Genomic DNA, 8,547 nt, shown 5'->3' on the forward strand with positions numbered 1-8,547 from the left:
TTTTCAAATTAAAGAAATCTATCATGTACTATAGGAAATTTGAAAAACATGGGAACAAAAATTAAAGAAAAGCACAAGAACACGCAAGAGGGAAAAACCACTTATAATTCAACACCTAGAGAGAAACACTGTTAACATTTTGGAAATAACCTTCCAGTCTTTTTGTGTGTGTGAATTTTAAAATTCACAAACATTTACTTGAAACTACCAGTGTTTTCCCTATCTAAATGAATTTTTATGGCAAACATTTATCTTATTTAGCAACTTTCCACCTAGTCCTGTCCCAAGAAGAGACCTGTTGTTCAGTGAATGATTTAAGTTCCCTGAGGGGTTTGCTGGAAGAAAAAATATATTGTATGGTTTTTGGCTCACTATCAGATTGTTGTTTTGCTGAGTAAACATATAACAAAGGGCAAGAGCTGAATTGCTCAGGCAATGAGGACACTTTAAGGGGCTGGAGGTGGGGAAAGGGAAGTATACGGCCGGAAAGGGTAACAAGCAAAGCCTGAGCCTGCTATGAGGGAAGAGAATTTTGGAGGGAAGAACAGATGCCCGTGGAGGAATTTGACTACATTTCTGTCTCCATGCAGGATCTTCAGTGAAGTCCACACTGCTCACCAGGGGGCGGTGGGCTGTATCCACCATCGGGAACATCACGCATGTAGCACCGTGGCTGAAAAGGAGCAAGAACGGAGCCTTGCCACAGGAGACGTTGTTTACGCATTTTGGGATGTGGGCCCTTGGAAAACTTGGGCCAATACTAGGCACAATGCTCATGGCATTTTCCCATGTAATTTAATATTCTTCGAAAGTGTTCTGTCTGGGTCAAGACTGGGAACTAGTTACCAAAAATCCATTTCCTCTTCCTGGGCTCCTTTGCAGTTAGATGTGCCAGTGTGGCTGAGTTTTAGCCAAGGGAGAGTGGAAATCGTTTGTCCCATTTCTGGGCTAAGGCTTTTAAGAAGCAGTGGTGCCCTCTTCATCCTCCTTTCTGTTCGACCAGCTTGATGAGGGTGATGACAAGGCCTGAAGGGATAGGGGAGCCAATAGAAGGAAGGATCCTGGGTTCCTGAAAACCCAGCTAAACCATGCAGAAGAGAGTTAGCTGCTGACCAGGAACACTTGTTTCAGATTGTTGTGTGACTGTCGTTTCTATTTATAACAGCCTACTTTGTCCAAACATCATCAATGGATGCAATTTAATTACCCAATATTCTACTGTTAGACAGTCAGGCTGAATAAACTGCATTTTGCAGTGTAGTATTGCATTTTAGCTCAACTGCCCAGTAGTCGGGTGAATTAGATAAAAGGTTTTTGGCTGCAAGTAACAGAAAACCTAATTGAAACTCATAAACAAGAAGGGAATTACTGGCTAACTGGGAGCCTAGAGGAAAGAGAACGGCACTGATGACTCCAATGATGTGGGGACTCCATTTCTCTCTACCTCTCTTCTCTTTTATACCCAATGCTGCTTGCCTTCTAGGACTAACTTCCTGATGATTGTAGGAGGACTCCACGCTTTGCTGTTCTCATGCAACAGGAGTGTTTGTGCCCCATGATCAACCAACAGCAGCTCAAAGCTTTGTGCTCACTGGGTCATCCCTGAACCAAACCTTATGACCAGGACAATTGGGTTGCTTGTGGCCTAGATCAGTCAGGGCTGTCTGCTGGAGCTGATAGGTTTGGTCTCATCCAATGATGGTGAGATGGCTGCCATGATGGTTATTTTTATAGAGAGACAGAGAGACTGGGCTGCCCAGATGTACAGAGGAGAAAGTCACTTGATTCCAGCCTTCTCTGAAACAGAGAAAGTTTTTGGAGATGCTAAATAAGAGTGAAGTAATTTCCCCATTCTATGCATTGAAATATGTCTTTGGAAAAATTACTTTCTGCAAAAAAGAAAAGATTGAAACGGTGAAAGAGGTAGATGATTTAAAGGCAAGGACACAGAGTCAACAACCTGGGGAAAATTAAATGACTTGGAAATAAAGTCCAGATATTTCAGAAAGAGTATTTTATCTGAGGCACTGTCATGGTGGGCTGGTAAAAAGCAGGATGAAAAAGGACAGTGGTGTATCCTGTTGTCACATGTGGGAAATTTAAGTTCAAATCCGTTTCTCGGACTGTTCCCTCTCTGTTATTGGAACATGTCGCACACTTATGCACATTAAGCATGACTGTCAAGGACACTGTCTCTATGCTAAATTCAGGCTATACATGCTGATCTCAGCTCTTCCCCCAAATGGTATAAATTCATTTTCCTGGACATCATACCTTGGACTGGAAACAAAAGAGAAGTAGTTAGGTAAATGCTTTTCTTCCTCTACTGCATCACTCTTTACCTCTAAGACAGGAATTAGATGGGTTTTACTTGTTGATTCAGAGAGGAGTTGGGCCAATTATTTTAATGCACACAAAAATAATTCCTTTCAGCACAGATGCTCATTGATTGACTTAAAACCCCTGCGTGTAAAATCTGCACAAACAAAAGGAATGTGAAGAGATCTGCTATAATAAGATTAAGCTCAAATGGCAAGGCAGGTGTTGAATTTAAAATTAATTGGCAACGTCAACCACAAAATGGTCCTATTCACCTTCTCTGCAGAAGCAAAAGAGCTTGCTCTGTTTTTCTGCCCTACCCCCTTGCCAGTGCAATTCTCATCTTTCCAATACGATTCTCAAAATCTAATTCAACTTCCACTTCCTCCATGGAATCTTTCTGAATTATTACAGCCCCTGCCTCCAGACTTCCTGGCGCTCACTGAAATGTTACCAAAGAACAGCAGTTAAAAGCCCAGACTGCTATGCCAGAACTGCAGTCAGTCTAGATCCTTAGTCCACCAGCTGTGTGACCTAGGTCTCATCTACTCGGAGCCTCAGTCTCCTCCTCTGAGAAATGGGACCAAGAGGGTGACTTTAAGAATAAAATGAGATAATGCATGCAACGAGATAATGCCTGGCTAAAAGCAGTTAATGAATATTAGTGATTATTAATCTTTTCTCTCTCCCAACTCCAACATGGAGTCACATACCATTGGACAGAAAGTATCACCCAACCCATCCCTGCTGCACTGAACTGAAAGGAGTTAAAAATGCTTTTTAAAGTGGAGGATGGTTGTGGACCATGTTGGACCAGGAAGGCCAATGGCTGCAGGGCAAGGGTCATACTGTTCTAAAATGGGCCTGCAATGAATAGATAAAGAAGATGCAGTATATATACACAATGGAATACTACTTGGCCATAAAAAAGAATGAAATAATGCTATTTGCAGCAACATGGATGGACCTAGAGATTATCATATTAAATGAAGTAAGTCAGACAGAGAAAGCCAAATATCATACATCATTTATATGTGGAATTAAAAAAAAAGATAGAAATGAGCTTATTTATAAAACAGAAAGAGACTCACAGACATAGAAAACAAACTTACAGTTACTAAAGGGGGAAGGAGGGGAGAGGGATAAATTAGGAGTTCAGGATTCGCAGATACAAACCACTATATATAAAATAGATAAACAACAAGGTCCTAACATATAGCACAGGAAATTGAAAATAAGATATATTCAATATCTTACAATAACCTATAATGAATGAGGGGATATATATATTTGAATCACTATGCTGTACACCAGAAACTAACAGAACACTGTAGATCGACTATACTTCAATAAAAAAAGAGGGGCCTGCCGTGAGTACTTCCTAAATGCAGCATGAAACAACCATAAAACTCCAATCAACTCCAGTAACTGAAAGAAACTTCAGGGTTGCTGCTCTCAGGAACTTGAACAGGGACTTTGAATGTCAACATACTGTTTGAAAGAGCATTGCTAGTTAGAACTTCCAGTTTGATGGCTGGTCAAACAGAAATTTGGATCATGAAGGAATTTAGAAATGGGCCAAACTCACTTATGAACATTTTATTTGTTAGACTGTAATGAGTTTGGAGGGGAGAGGCAACATTTAACACTATAAAGAGAAAAACAGATTTTTGATCCCTCCACCCCCCCCCAAAAAAAGAATGAATGAATGAGCCACTTACAGAACATCGTTATGAATTGGTTAACTGAAACAAATCTGTAAGGTCCTGGATTAAGCAACACAAACTAACCAGAACTTATACCTGGAGTGGTGGACATTTCTTTCTTTCTCAAACACAAACTTGCACTTGTCTGATTGCAATGGCTAGGACTTCCAATACTATGCTGAATAGAAGTGGTGAGAGTGGCTATTCCTGTCTTGTTCCAGATTTTAGCAGGAAGGCTTTCAACTTTTCACTGTTGAGTATTACGTTGGCTGAGGGTTTGTCATAAATAGCTTTTAATGTGTTGAGACATGTTCCCTCTATACCCACTTTGGTAACATAGAAAATACACTTATGGTTACCTGGGGGTAAAGAGGCGGGGGAGGAAAAAATTGAGAACTTGAGATTTGCTGATACTAACTGCTATATATAAAATAGGTAAACAAGTTTCTACTGTATAGTGCAGGGAACTATATTCAATATCTTGCAGTAACCTATAATGAAAAAGAATATGAAAAGGAATGTATGTATGTGTATGTATGACTGAAACATATACTATACACCAGAAATTGACACACTATAAATTGACTATACTTCAATAAACAAATAAAAAATGTAATAAAAAATAAAAATAAATCTCAATGAGGTATACCATATATACGGAAGAATGTACATATATGTATAATTGAAGAATAATGATAAACATTCACATAAATAACCACGCAGTCCAAAAAACACCACAAACATCCACTGCTTTTGTCAGCTAAGAGTCCGAACCACAGAAAGATATAAATAAACACCAGAGCTCTGGCCTAGTTCCCCACCAGGCATGATCTTAGGAAAATTATGTACGCTCGCCCATGTCTCAGTTTCCTCATCTACGAAATGGGAATAAAATTCTCCTGACATCAGATCATTTCTGTGAGATTGAAATGAGCTAATTCATGCAAAGAACTCAGTTTAGTGTCTGACGCACAAGTATTCAACAAATGGAAGCAACTGTGGTGATTACAAAGATCCCATAATTCAGGTTTCTTTCTGCTTTTCTTTAGCATCATCTTCAGATGCTGACTCGTTTACTTAACCACACCTTTTCATGAAACTTGGAGAAAGCACTTTGCTATTTTAAGGAATTTGCATTTTTTAACCAATAAATCTTCTAAATAGTGCTCTGTGGATATCAAGAAAGATAAGAATAAGGGTGGTCATGGAAAATCTGTGTAAGAGATGGGAAAATTAGACTAGGAGGTGAGGAAGGTTGATATAATTTACAATTGCTTATTTGAGAAATCACCTCCTCTCCCAAACTGAGTTGTTTTCCTACCCTCAGCAAGACATGCTTCAGTTTTGTCTCTGACAAGGAAATTTCTAAAAATCAAATACCTAGCTAAATCATCTATGCCCTTGAACTAAATCGGGGAAACTCTGAGTTATGACATTATACACCTAATACGGCAAGAATGAGCTTAAAGTCATTCTCCATAGAGAGATTTACAGAATAGGCTGTCCTTTGTATATATTCTGAGATGATGTCATTGTCTTGCTGTCATTGGGAGGGGGCCAGGAATTGTGATGGCCTGGGCCCCAGCAATGACAGATTGCTCCTCTCACCTGGACCCTTCATGAACAATGACCCCTTTGTGAGGTGTGCCTTTCCTCTGGTGAAAAGAGGCACAGACACCTGGTCTGCAGGAGCCTGACCATAAGAAGGCTCTAACCACCGAGGCTAAAGATACAGACGGGCACTCGTGAGCCACTGAGCATGCGCTGAGCAAGTCAGACACGGCCACCACCCTCCTGGAGCGTCCACTCTAGTGGGAAAGACAGCAAATAAATGACCTGACAAACATTAATGAATCACAATGGCAATGAGCCCCATGAAGGACAAAGCAGCACTGGGTTTTATACTGAGGAGGGGGAGGAGGAAGTTAGGCATGAAACTGCAAACACTGAGGGAAGTAGCTCAGTGGCAGAGCACATGCCTAGCATGCATGGGTCTGGGGTTCAATCCCCCATACCTCCATTTTATTTTTTAAAAAAGTGAAAAAAAAAAAAAGAAATTAAAAACACAATTTTTATATCAAAACAAGTATAGATTCATGATGTAGAACACAACCTACTTCAGTGTTAAAGATGGATTAACAGATACACATTACTATATATAAAATAAACAATAAAGACCTTCTGTATAGTACAGGGAACCATATTCAATTTCTTATAATGAGCTGTAATGAAACAGAAACTGAAAATGTAGATATGTATGTATATATATGTATGACTGAATCGCTTTGCTGTGCACCTGAAACTAACATTGTAATTTAACTACACTTCAACAGAAAATAAGAATTAAAAAAAAAAGATAAAGGTGGAGACAGCAGAGAGGTCACATTTGCCTGGGGTGGGACTGACCTCTCCAGAGTTCCAGGTGGAGGCTTCCAGCCCCTAGGGGTGGCCGAAGAGGGCAAGTCCGAGAATCCCTGGCTGGGGCACGGAGGGCTGGAGCGCCAGAGGTGAAAGCTCTCTAAAGAAATGGGAGAACACCTCCTGGCCGGCTGCAGGGCGGCCCACGACTAGGAGATCCTTGGCCCAGATTGGCAGCCATCAACCCGTTTTCCTGGCTATGGCATTCTCCAAATTCTTCACACAGCTCTCTGGGTTATCTCAGCCCAGATTGCCCCTTTTGTTTTAAGTTATCATCTACTCTTCCCTCAGGGTGCTGTTGAAGCTGTTAGTCTTGGAACAAAGGTGCCAGTGGGGCAAAGGGAGTGGAGGGAGGGAGGGGAGAGGAGGGGAGGGGAAGAGACAGACCCCTGACCCATTCCCCTTTCCTACTGTGCTCAGTTCATCTCTTTCTTTAGGCAATTGTCAAGTCATTTGCTCATTATCTGTTCTAAGCCCAGCCCCTGGGACACAGCAGGCTCAAAGCATCTGTCAAATAATATTAGTCTTCATTTGAATGTTGCCCAGGCTCTTTGACCTGCTCCCCAGCATCTTTCAACTAGACTGGCATGAGGCAGTCCTGAGGTGTGGAGGAGGGCTCTCAGACTGCCACGGGATGAGGGGTGACTTGTGGTGAGGGAAAGAAATGGAGGTACAGAGGGCAGCCTTCTCTTTTACAAATTATGTGGCATGGAAACACTTAGAAAAACACTTAGAAAACTCACCCTCTCCTGCCCCCAAGGTGGTACCAGTTGCAGGAGAGTCACCAGAAACCAGGGAAGCTCACAGCACCGTACAACCTGATTGTTTCCAGGGACTCACCCCAGAACTATTGAATCCTTGGATTCTTGAACACCATCAAACCTAAACAGGCTCGAAGTACAGTGTTCTAAAGGATAACTGAAAAATTTAAACGACCTCTTAAAAACTTTAATAATTCGATTACTACAGGACTCCAGATATCTGTAACAATCATTCATTTTCTCAGATGCCTGTATGCCTCCTTAGTAGATGTCTGGCTGTCAGAATCATTGTTGACACATGAAAAGGCTTTTACCTTTGTGAGAATAATTACAAGGAGCCGCGAATGCCTCTGTTGATCTATGGATGCTGGTAATTAACCTCATGCTCCTGGAGATCTGTACCCCTGTACACCTGCTTCTCCATAAAATCTGATGCCTTAAGATACAGAATACGTTTTTTAAATGCTGAGAATTTAATTCATGGTACATTTCAAACCAGTGGGAGAAAGAGAGAAATATTCAAGAAAAGATATTGGGTTGATATGGTACCTGCTTCAGAACAGAGAAAAGTTAGCCTCCCTCTGCCCCACCTCACACCTTAACCAGTAATTAATTCCTCATGATTAAAGGGCTAAACCTAAACCAAATCTAACAATTGTAAAATGTCTGTATATATAGGAGAATTTTTTAAAATAAACTTGAGTTAGGGAAAGTCTCTTAAAGCAAGACTTCAAATCCCAAAACCTTACACAAAATAACTGAGAGATTTGATTATGTGAAAATGGCAACCTTTGCAACTCAAAAGATGCCATGAACAAAATTAAAAACAATAGTGCAGACACTATGGAAAACAGTATGGAGTTTCCTCAAAAAACTAAAAGTAGAACTACTTTATAATCCAGCAATCCCACTTCTGGGTATATATTTAAGTGAAATGAAATTACTGCTTCTGAGAGCTATATGCACTCCCATGGTCACTGCAGCATTATTCACAATAGTCAAGACATGGAAACAACCTAAGTTTGCCTAAGGGATGGATGGGTAAAGAAATTGTGATATACATATATACTTCAGTCATAAAAAAAAACAAGGAAATCCTGCCATTTGCGAAAACATGGGTAGACCCTGAAGGCACTATGCTAAGTGAAATAAGTCAGACAGAGAAAGGCAAATATTATATGAGCTCACTTATATGTGGGATCTTAAAAAGCCAAACTCATAGAAACAGAGAGCAGAACGGTGGTTGCCAGGGGCAACTGTGGGGGAGATGGTGAGATGCTGGTCAAAGGGTACAAACTTCAGTTATAGGATAAATAAATTCCCAGGATCTAACATACAGCATG

Source organism: Camelus bactrianus, chromosome 6, assembly GCF_048773025.1.
Source record: "Camelus bactrianus isolate YW-2024 breed Bactrian camel chromosome 6, ASM4877302v1, whole genome shotgun sequence".
NCBI lineage: Eukaryota > Metazoa > Chordata > Mammalia > Artiodactyla > Camelidae > Camelus > Camelus bactrianus.